The 12,273-nt window shown below is 41.0% G+C and overlaps 1 protein-coding gene across 1 annotated transcript in view; it reads right to left on the reverse strand.

Moving 5' to 3' along the window:
* LOC117805425 (plexin-B2-like) overlaps window positions 1-12,273 on the reverse strand; it is a 316,173-nt gene that overhangs the window by 297,116 nt on the left and 6,784 nt on the right. The window lies entirely within an intron of this gene.

Consider the following 12,273-nt stretch of genomic DNA (forward strand, 5'->3'; position numbering starts at 1 on the left):
TTGTGTTTTTCACACCGAGCGTTTCAGGTTAGATTATCTCACAGCTCCACAAACAGCCTGCAGTGACACAGAGACGCAGCAGCAGCAGCGGCGGCAGCCTGCAGACAGCAGCTCAGGGGTGTGATTGCACACTGATGAGACAACGTCTGTGATGACGCAGATAAAATCTGTCTGTTTCTTACCTCCATCTGAGAGGAGAGGGTTCTGTAAATAAACATGAAGCTCCAGAGAGGAGAATGTTACATTAAAAAGGCTCTCTCCTTTGGTACAGCTCTTCAAAAACAGAGCACTGATACAGCCGTCGTGCTTTAGAGCCTGTTTCCACTAAGACAGACAGACAGACAGACAAGTCCCTCTATCAGCTGTTTGACAGACATTAAAACCACATTAACATTCTTTACAGGTTTCCTTTTGTTCTCTTTTGTACTGAAAGGAGCAGAAAAAGGACACGTAATGAGAAACTAAGCCTCTGGGTTGTTTCCATGCTCCCTCTGACTTGTTGAAATGTCACAGGGAGAAGCCTGACAGTTTTAACAACACTGTACAAATATTCTTTTTTACCTTCCAACAAGGACAAAATGATCAACTTACCAAAAGTAGCCACATTTTTCACACTTAACTTAAGTCCAGCAATAAAAGATGCACAATCAGACTGTCAGTCTTGTATCTCAAAGCTGCTATGATCAATATTTACCAACATAATCAATACCTTTCAAGGCAGAATCACTGTTTCTAAGCTGTAGTGCCAACCGCCCCTTAGTTGGGCCTGTAGCTCCAGCAAGTTATGGCTACCCGCCTGGATGCTAGAACACTACCACCTGGATGTAAACAAGCACAGATGTATGTAGGCTGGTTAGACAGAGTCCTGAGGAAATGCTACATTCATAGGCTTAAAACTTTCCTTTTTGACAAAGCTTATAGTTAGAGCTGGATCAGGCTTGGACCAGCTTTTGTCATGCTGCTATAGGCCTAGACTGCCGGGGGAACTGGCACACTGACACACTGGGATCCTAGCTCACCCCCTTCCCCCCAACCCCTTCATCACTTACTTTAACTCTGCCTGTCCCATTAAAGTTACTAACCATAGACCTTTCTGGAGTCCCTGAGCTCCCTTGTCTCGTAGGTTCCTCTGAGCTGCCGTAGACCTCCTCCTGCTGTGGACGATCAGGACTCCAGCGGCAACAGCTTCTACGACTCGTCTCATCACTATCACCTCTCTCTCTTACTCCCCTCTATCTGTCTTTCCAGACCCAACTCAGTCGAGGCATGATGGCTGTCTAACATGAGTCTGGTCCTGCTGGAGGTTTCTGCCTGTTAAAGGAAGTTTGTCCTCTCCGCTGTAACTTGCTAAATACTGTGATGTGCAATGCTCATGATGGATTAAGGTGGGGTCAGACTGAGTCTTACCCTGTCTTGGTGTTGGGTCTCTGTTCATAATTTAACATAGAGTGGTCTAGACCTGCTCTGTTTGTAAAAGCGTCTTGAGATAGCGTTTGTTGTGATTTGGCGCTATACAAATAAAGATTGATTGATTGATTGATTCAAATTCATGCTAGTTTTCTGTGACTACCAACTCTAGCTTTAATATATAACCACTCCACCAGAGCAATGAGGAACCAGCACAGGCATGTGGACGTTAACCTGCAGGCGGTGCTAGCTCTGCTAGTGTTAGCTACACTCACCAACAGACTTTGGATGAGTCAGAATTTAAATTTCTGTTTAAATGACTCACAAATGAGTCACTTTGGGACCTTCCTTGAATCAACCCTGAAGTCCCCTTAGTTTTAAAGACCACTATATAAAGAACTAAGTATCATTAACCTTGTTTGACCCACGTTGTTGTTGTTGTTATTGTTGTTCTTCCCTCTCAAAGCTCTGACCTGGCTCTGCTTTTAGAGAAAAAGGCAGATTAACTACCTGTTTAGCACCAGACTGCAGACTTACACAGATGTAGCTCATTAACATGGAGAGAATAAGCAACTCTGGCGCCTGACAAAGGCTATAGTCCTTATTGAAGCAGTCGTAGGTTCTATTCCCTGCCTCGGCCATCTGCTGCATGTCCTCCCTGCGCTCTCTACTCCCCACATTACCTCTCTCTTCAGCTGTCCTATCCATTAAAAGGCAAAAATGCACACAAAATATAACTTTAGGATTATTTAGCAGCTTGCAGAGGTGTGTGATTCCATCAGAGGGTGGTGGATCACAAAATTGGAGCTAAAAGACAGGCTACAGTTTACAAAAAATGAACTAAGAGGACACAAATGGGACCACCAGAGAGATGTGAAGGTAGCCTTGTAGGTGCTGGAGGTGGTATTATACAACTTTGTGATAAAAAAAGTGGAAAAAGTTCACTTTAAAGAGATTAAATGTCTGAAAAGGTGAGTTTACCGCCTCAGTTCTGACAGATAGGAGTCAAACCAGATAAGAGAGGGGAAAGAGAACATGAAGTGGCACTAAGTTAGGTTTCAGAGAGTTGAACTGCTGCCCTTCAGATGTCACATGTGTCCTTAACACCCATAAACCCTCACTTTACAACCCTGGCACTGTTTCCTCCTGACAAACTGAAACACAGAGAACACAACACGACTGGTGTGAAAGCAGCTGTAAGTTCAAGACAAGTGGTTTTAATTACAGCCCACACAGACTGCACTCCTTTTAAATACTCCACAGCTGACAGTCTGTTCACCTACATACCATTCGGATTGGACCGAACACGAGCACAGATCTCTGGCTCCAGTTTGTGTTTCTTTAGGGGGAAGAAGAAGAAGTCTGAAAGTGAAGTTATGAAGCTGTTCTTAATAAAATGCACACTATGTTTCCAAGTCTCTGAAATAAGCAAGCTGCCTTTAGATGTTCGGTGTGTGTGATTACTTTCTTTCTACAATAACGCTACCTCCCAGTCTTCCATGACCGAAACAGACTAAAATAAAACTCTGGAAATCCCCGCGGCCAAAGATCACATCCAAACTGCGCTCTTTCATCGGCTCTGAAATCCCCAGTGAGAAAATGAAAACTGGAAGCAGACCACATACTGAGAGGACCACTGTACGCTCTATAAAAAGACGTGTTTTATAAAACATTCAGGTGGAGTCTTCAAAGAACAATCACACAGTTTCATTTCTGCTGTTTCTTGATTGATTGTTGGATTTGTAAAATGTCAGCAAACGGGGAAAAGAAATCTGTCACAAGTCCCCGAAGATCTTCAAACAGCTTCTTATGACCCAGATAAATTCAGCTAACTGTCACAGCAGAAGAAGAAACACATCATGTTTCATACTTCTGCACATTTAAGTTGAATTTAAAGAGAGAAAGGAAGCAGATAAAAGAGGCGGATAAACTACATGCATTTCAACCGGTGGATCCAGGGTCTAAATTTAGTTCAGGGGTAGAGAATCTCCCCCCTATAAAGCCCCTGCTAGGGGGGTAGTACTTTCCATAGATCCAGGGACTTTCAGGGGGCGGGGCCTGCAATGCTGAACATGTCTGATTGGTAGATTAACCGCAGTGTTTTTATTCCTCCCTCCGTCCACAATAACATCACACACATCCAGGTAAACTTTTTTGTCACATTTTTTTTTTCCAATTTGTTCTTTGGGTCAAATTTTTTTTCAAAAATTTTTTTTCAAAAATTTTTTTTCAAAATTTTTTTTTCAAATTTTTTTTTCTTCAATTGTTGTTTTTTCAAAATGTCTTTTTTCAAAAAATAAAATTTTCAAAAAATAAAATTTTCAAAAAGAAAGATTTTTTTCTTTTTTTTCCATTTTTTTTGTCAAATTTTATTTTTCAAAAACATTGGTCAAAAATTTTTGGGTCAAATTTTTTTTTCACATTTTTTTTTAAATTTCTCTTTCTTTCATTAGTTTTTATTTGTTCTATCTTTTTTGTATGTGTGTGTACTTTTCAAAAGAAGAAGCTGTGATTCTCTTGATTTAGCAGCTTGTAACAGTAGTCTTCTCTCAGCCCACCGTGAATGCGTCTCTGCTCCCGGTGTTCCGGTTTTAAAAGTGACCCTGTAAACTGGAGACCTTCAGCTGAACGTGTCAGTGTTTGTGGAGTTTACACAGCTGTTGAAACACAGAGGGAGTTCCTGGGAATGCAAACTAGTTTAGTTTTTATTAAGATTTCAAAATATCCTCATCAGATATTTAATGATGGTCTAAAGACGTTTATGAGGGATGCATCCGGCTGAGAGTCTCCAGTTAACAGGGTCGCTGTTTAAACCAGAACACCGGCCGATCTCTGCGATCACGGCTTTTTGAGTTCAAAAGGATTTTAAAGCCGTGTTGAAACGTCTTTGCTACTCGCGCTTATCTCCTCTCACGTGTTGATTCAGTGAATCCATCTGTGATGAAATATAGCACCATCTAAAACAGACCAGCTGAGTCTCTTCATGCTAACAGGCTAACTGTTGTGTTGCTCATAATGATACCTGCCTGTCCGTCTGCTTCTATGGTGTCATCTGTGATGAATGGCATTCCTCTTTGTGTTACTGCCCTCTACTGGTCTGGTAGTGTAGTGCATTTACTTTTTATTTCTCCATACGTCACTGGCCTGATTTATACAATCTACCCGGGACTTCAGCCCGCGGTCAGATAACAATGGGGGACCAGGAACCTTTTAGTTCAGGGGAAAGTAGTTCTGGGGGAACTCTTGCTTTCTCTACACTTAACATTTCCTGCAGATTTAGCTCTTTGTTATCATTTTTAAAAGGATTCATCAGTTTCTACCTGATGAGGAAGATAAATATTTAGAGTAAAGGTGAAAAAAGGAACTTATCTGGATACACGTTGAAGAAAGGAAACTCTTCTCTAAAAGAGAAAGTAAAAGTTGGAAGTAGAGAGCGGAAAGCTTTGTGTCCTTTCCTTTAGTTGCCTCACCTAGCAGAGCAAACACATTGGTCAAGGACACACACATACACACACACACACACACACACACCTGCTACTGTTTCCACTGCAAACACAACCTTCGGACACTCAGAAGTCCAAACACACATCACACACATGCTCCGCTGCTAATGGACAAACACAAAAACACAACCAGCTGCAGCTTTAAGACCAACACACGTACTTCAGTGGTGACCTGTGCTGCTCTTAGTGGATGCTTCTTCTTGATCTCTCCTTATTAAGGATGTAAAACAACGCAGACCAGCATTAGAGAACCACAGCGGTGACGCAACTTCAACAGAAACGGCAGCAACTCAGCTCGTAATGATCCAAAACAAAGCCTTCACTTCCTTTGAGTTTTAGCTGATGCTGGAGTTTGGGGGGGGGGGTCGTGTGTTTTCAGAGATCAGGTTGCTGATTATATTTCAAGCAGGGATTCTGTTTCAGTTTAATGAGCTGACACTAACACTGAGAGATGAATAACCTTGAAAATATGGCAGCACCGAGGATCCTTTCACGAGTCTGCTGCTGCTTTTCTCTGCATTTAAAGGAACAAACTTTTTATTCATTAAACTATCAAAAACAATCAGCAGGTTCAAAACATGATGAAGGTGATGAAAGCATCAGACCTGAGTCTATGCATACATGTGCTAAGCTAGCAGCAGCTAAAAGTATTGAAACATTAAGCAAGAGCAGAGGTGCAAAAAACTGCAGTTCCTCAAATGTCCACTTGAGGCTGACTCCAAAATCCAAGGACTTCCCATTAGACCCCATATTTAAATGTTAATTTTTATAAAGCAACATTATAAATATGTGATCATGTGAATTATGTTAATTGAAGGAAAAGAAAGGAGTGCATTCTTAGCTTATGTACATTTCAGCGAGACAGTGACTGAATGCTAACTTAAACTGCGGCTATCAGCTAACTACATATTCTAGTTTACCTTGAGATATGATCTAATACAGTTCCAGTTTTTAGTTGCTGATCAACACAATGTATATAACTGACAGTGTTGAATATCTAAGGATCGTATTGAGGCGTTCAAAATGTTAAACACGCTGAATATCAACGTGTGGAGCAGGCTCATAATCTCTGCAGACATACAGTCATTAAGTGAAGGCTCAGACTTCAACAAGGGAACTGAACAGAGACATATTCAGACTCACAGGGTCCAGTTTTCTGTCTACTCGTTCTTATTGAGTAAAATAAGCATGTGAACATGGTCAGGTGTCAGCCGGGAGCACAACCGGGTCAGAATCAGTCTGGCGGCAGTGAAACAAAGCGCTCGTGGAGACCTGTCACTCAGCCGCAGCCCCCAGCTGTGCACAACACCTTCAGTCAGCTGATTCACATCCAAACATGCTTTAAACTTCAAACACCTCCCTGATACCTGAACCAAATATGAGACCACATGATGTTTGATCCACGTGACAAAATTTAAACATGTTCAAGTGAGTTCTTAACGTTGACATCCCTAGACGTCACCCATCTGTTCTTGAAGCAGATCGTCAGCGGGCGCCATATTGGAAACTCATCCTAACGTCTGTGGAGCTAGTGTGAGGTAAAGAGGCGGGCCTTCAGCCTCCTCGCTAACAGCTACAGTGTTCCCGTCTGTCAATCAAGTCAGCCACGCCCTTATTTGGGCAAAACTTGGAAATAAATTCCCCTGTACAGTGTGTGCCGATAGAGAAATGAGCTATTCAGACTTACCTCACTTTTTGAACCAGACCTGTAAACATGTTTATTTCTGCTGTAAAGATCGTCTTCTTTGAATGGGTGTGTATGTGGTATCCCACGTCTCAGCAGCCACCCTCTAGTGGACGCTTGAGGAACTGCAGTTTTTAACACTTCTGCACTGGCTTCATATTTTTAAGACTGGATGTTGCCGCTTTGTTATGACCCTGCACCAAAGCTTATTGCTAGCTGGCTAATTAGCCAACAAAGCTAGCATCCTGTACGCTACGAAAAACAACTGCTTGAGAGTTCAGGCAGGGATTTAATTTGAGTCACGTGAAGGATGCATGGGGCGTACCCTTCATGGCCCGGGAAAAGCAGGACTCATTTGTCGGCTGCATGTGAAGCAGCCTTTGAAATAAGACAGCCTTTGATGCACCATTGTGAAAATAAATCTGGCCTCAGATTCATGCTACAGATAGAGAAGTCACCTTTAATGCTCAGTCTAGTTAGTCACTGAAACAAAGGAGATCTCTGGTATTATCCTTTAACATCATAAACCTTGTTCACCTCTCCATTTCAGTAGAAAAACACCTCACTGTGCTCCAGCAAGACAAACTCTGAAGAGCATCCATCTCTTTGTATAATGAACCTTCAGTCTCCTCTGTAATAAGCACGCACAAAAGACTTAAGCAGCAAGAATAGCGAGTAATTGAAGGCATTGTATGAAATTAAATGGAAGCAGAATAAGCCGGGTAGAATCATTAGACAGGGGGTTATTGTAGGTCTTGTCCTCCAGTCATTTTTTTGTCTCTGTGTCTCTTTTCATGTTTTCTATTCTTTACCAAGCAAGCGGCGTCCTTTTATTCATCTAATCACCGCTCTGTCTCCCGCCCTGAACGGGCTGACTGACGTGACCCTGAATTAACAGACAGAGACGGAGACAGGCAGCAATATTCAGGTTTCTAAATGTCCCTCCACGTTCCCCCGCTCCCCGTTCAGCGGAGACGTATCCATCATCATAAACCGCGTGTGTGCGCGAGGGACGGAGAGATAAAAAGACGGAGTGTGTATATGTATCGGCAGTCATGATGATAAAGTTAAAGGGCATCCTGGGTAAAATAAATGAGGCCTGATGGTTCGGAGGCCTGCGCTCACGGCTCTCCTGGGAGTCCTGCAGAAGCGAGATGCTGACAAAACTGACTTACAAATTGTTCCATCAGCGAGACAATGTAATCTGACTTGATCTGATGGGGGGGGGGGGTTTCTCCCTTCCTGGGTTCATAATGTGGAAGAGTGAACAGAGAAACGACAGGAACAATTTGTAAAATGTCCGTGTTGTGTGAAAAGCTCATCTTGGCAAAATGTCCATTTAGGTTTGGGCTCCACGAGGGACTGTTGGGGAGACTGACGCTTCCTGAGAGATCAGATTTACATCAAAGATACTCAGAGACATAGAGAAGGCCTCATGATGACTTAAGAACAGTGTGCCATAAAGCAACGTTTGTTTTAACATGAGACACATACGAGCAATTTTCCAAAATAAGCACCTCTACCAATTCAGAAATAGCACGAAAAAAAATACAATAATTAATACGTGTCACATGTCTAGCACTATGAATCAGATTGAGTAATAGGTTTGTTTAAAAGTTTATGAATAATGTTTTTTATATAACATTAACAAGTTACATTTCGTCCAAATTTACATAACATAAAGTAAGTTAAGTAAGTAAGGTTAGTGGGATAATATTCAGGAGTAGATTTACATATTAAACTGTGGTTATGTTAGCCAAGTATCACATTTTGTAAGACAGTAAAGAAGGTGGCATTTCATAAGAAAGTGGCATTTCATAAGAAAGTGGCATTTCGTAAGAAAGTGGCATTTCGTAAGAAGGAAGCATTTCGTACGAAGGAAGCATTTCGTACGAAAGTGGCATCTTGTACAAAGGCGGGATCACGTACGAGGTGGCATTTTGTAAGAAAGTAGCATTTTGTAAGAAAGTGGCATTTCGTAAGAAAGTGGCATTTTGTACGAAAGTGGCATTTCGTACGAAGGAAGCATTTCGTATGAAAGTGGCACCTTGGAAGAAAGTAGCATTTCGTAAGAAAGTGGCATTTCGTAAGAAAGTAGCATTTTGTAAGAAAGTGGCATTTCGTACGAAGGAAGCATTTCGTACGAAAGTGGCATCTTGTGCGAAGGCGGCATCACATACGAGGTGGCATTTTGTAAGGAAGTAGCATTTTGTAAGAAAGTGGCATCTTGGAAGTAGTAGGCATTTCGTAAGAAAGTGGCATTTCGTACGAAAGTGGCATTTTGTAAAAAAGTAGCATTTTGTAAGAAAGTGACATTTCGTACGAAGGAAGCATTTCGTATGAAAGTGGCATCTTGGAAGAAGTAGGCATTTCGTAAGAAAGTGACATTTCGTACGAAAGTGGCATTTTGTAAGAAAGTAGCATTTTGTAAGAAAGTGGCATCTTGGAAGTAGTAGGCATTTCGTACGAAAGTGGCATTTCGTACGAAAGTGGCATTTTGTAAAAAAGTAGCATTTTGTAAGAAAGTGACATTTCGTACGAAGGAAGCATTTCGTATGAAAGTGGCATCTTGGAAGAAGTAGGCATTTCGTAAGAAAGTGACATTTCGTACGAAAGTGGCATTTTCATAAGAAAGTGGCATCTTGTAAGAAGGTGGCATTTCGTAAGAAAGTGGCATTTTGTACGAAAGTGGCATTTCGTAAGAAAGTGGCATTTTGTAAGAAAGTGGCATTTTGTATGAAGGTGGCATCACGTACGGGGTGGCATTTCGTACGATAGCGGCATTTTGTACTAAAGTGGCATTTTGTACGAAAGTGGCATCTTGTAAGAAGGTGGCATTACGTACGGGATGACATTTTGTACGAAAGTGCATGAGAGTTATATTACTTATTATCAGATGGACAAAATGCCATTCTGCACAAAAATTACCCGACATACGAAAGTTAGAATACCACTTTATGCAAGTGCTGCTACCTTCATACGAGTGACATGACATTTTAAAGTTTTACTATTATATGTACGTTAAATTAAACGTACATTACTGCTGTCACAGTTAGTCTCTCTAAGTATGACAGTGAGGTTGTGGATGAACTGAAATCACCCATGAAGACAGGTTTCATACCAGGAGGTAGACAAAAAAGTCAGAGATGAATTTTGCTCTTACACAGAAAACCAATTTCCCTTTAAGTGACGAAAAACCTCCTGAAGTACCACGTGCTGCAGAGTGCTTCTGAATTCAGAAACTCTCAGGTTACTAATCGCCTCTGTTGTCCACAGACGACAACTTTTATAAACAACGAGGACGGAGAACACGGAGAGAGGAGCGCAGGTCAGTAATCAGCCAGACAGCCTCTTCAATCACAGCTCTTCACTCTGAGCCGCCCAGACGACAGAGGCTTAATGAGAGCCACACATTAACAGCTGGACACATACACACACACACACACACACACACACACTGCAAACACACACACACGAACCTCAAGCTGCTGCTGTAGGCACACAAGGCGAGAACAGGGACTTAAAACTCTCCTGTAAGACTTCAAAATGCTCCTTATCCTTAAGATAAATATCAATGAATGTTTGTCACGTCTGCTACCTTTATGTTTTTAAAATATGATCCAGAAGAAGATCTTAACAGGACTAGAAAAGAACACAAACAATGTGAAATTAGTGATATGAAGATCCTGTTTAATAAGACACTAAGATGTATGAGGATAATTGCTGCCACGCTAGCTTTTATGTGCTAATTAGCATCTCTTCACCTGAACAAAGGTCCGTCTTTAAGTGTTACACTGTACCAACATTATATTTATGAATGTGTCTTCATTAGGAGGTTGGAACATCTACAGAGAGACACAGAAAGTGACATTGTGTCTGTTTGTGAAAGCTGCCGCCCTTCCTTCTTTATATTTATGAAAATATCAGAAATAAAAAAGAGCAAAGAGGAAGAGAGGATGCCGCTCTGTTTCTTTAGGACTGGTGAAGTTTGTTTGTTTCCTCCAGTCTGTTTGATACAGTGTCCTCATTATAATGTAAAAGACGCTGGAGGAAAACACCACAGCATCAAAGGTGTTCAAACTCAAAACAAGAGAAGAAGAATCTGCAGGATGAGTCTTTGAAGAGGCTCCACATGACGGATGTGAAGTTTTGTTTTGTGCCCAGACCCAAAGCTTTAGATTCTCTCTGCATGGCTTCACTGCTGTTTCAAATGAGTCTTTGTGAACTCACATCAAATATTATTATTATTCTATATGTTTAGTGGCTACAGCAGCCCAGATATGAAACTTAAATCAATGTGAAACAGGAAACAGGAAGTGTTTTTCAGCGTTTTCCCATGAAGTGACTAATCAGTTCTCAGAATTAGGGCCTGTTTCCACTGACTGCTCCTTCAGTAGTGACCTTTAAGTCTGTTTTAAAGTGTCTCTGTCTCACAGTCCAAACCCTGGGAGGTAAACCGAGTTCAGCTCTCTGGTTTCAGGACGCACCTGTAACGTCAACACCGGCCTGCAGCGTCACACCAGACGAGTAAACAGAGTGTAGCAGAGCAAAGTCTTCACTGAGTCATCAGACGTTTGATTTCCTGCTCTGCTGTTTACACACTGAGGTGGTTTAAACCGGCCAATCACAGGGGAGCTTCTGGATGAATGGAATGCACCCTGCTCTGTGATTGGCTGAGGCAGGACAGGTGTGTAGCTGTGGTTTCAGTGTGTTGTATATCTGTAACTAATACTGTTCCTGCTTATATCCCCCGCCTGAGGACAACAGGTGGCAACTAGCATTCCTGCTATAAAACAGAGCATGTATGAGCTTTGAACCACTAATAATTAGAATTTAAGGAGTTTTTAAAATATAATATGATTACTATTTATTCAATATTTTGGTTGCAGTGTTTAGCTTAACCTCTGTCATGTCTAGACATTACTATTTTTCATTTCCTTTTACATTTTAAATTTACATGAAGCAAAAACAGTTCTTGAATTCGGCGAGGTAAATGCTGAAGATGTAAAATTAAAAAATCTATGTTACTGACAAATTCCTTCTTACTCTACAATATTCATCACAAACTCTCTTACATTTAACTTTTGTTACAAACGTCAGAGCTCTGATGTTTTTTTCTTAGAATTCTGAGAAAAAAGAGTTCTAACATGAGTTCTAGAATTCCAGAATTCCAAGTGAGAATTCAGGGAATAAAGTTACCCAAACAAACAAACAGACAAACAAACAAACAAACAAACAGATAAACAAAGAAATAAATAAATATTATGATGAGTCAGAGAGCTGAAGAAAAACCGTCTTTAATCTCAGAATTGTGATTTTTTTTTTCAAGAATTCTGAGAGTTCCAAGAGTTCCAACATCAGTTCCAAGTTCTGGAATTTAAGACAGAATTCTGGAATGAACCTTAGCCAAAACAAACAGATAAACAAACAAACAAACAAACAAATATCCAGTTGAGTCAGAGCTCTTAGAAAAGCGTTGGAATTCTGAGATTAATCTAGAATTGTGCCTTTTTCTTCCAAGAATTCTGAGAGTCCTGACATTAGTTCTGGAATTCTGGGATTCCGGAATGAATGTTATCCCAAACAGATAAACAAACAAATAAATAAATAAATAAATACGAGTCAGAGTTCTTAGAAAAGAGTTCTCATTCTGAGACTAAAGACAGAACTTTGACTTCA

The sequence above is a fragment of the Notolabrus celidotus genome, chromosome 21 (assembly GCF_009762535.1).
Source record: "Notolabrus celidotus isolate fNotCel1 chromosome 21, fNotCel1.pri, whole genome shotgun sequence".
NCBI classification, from domain to species: Eukaryota; Metazoa; Chordata; class Actinopteri; order Labriformes; family Labridae; genus Notolabrus; species Notolabrus celidotus.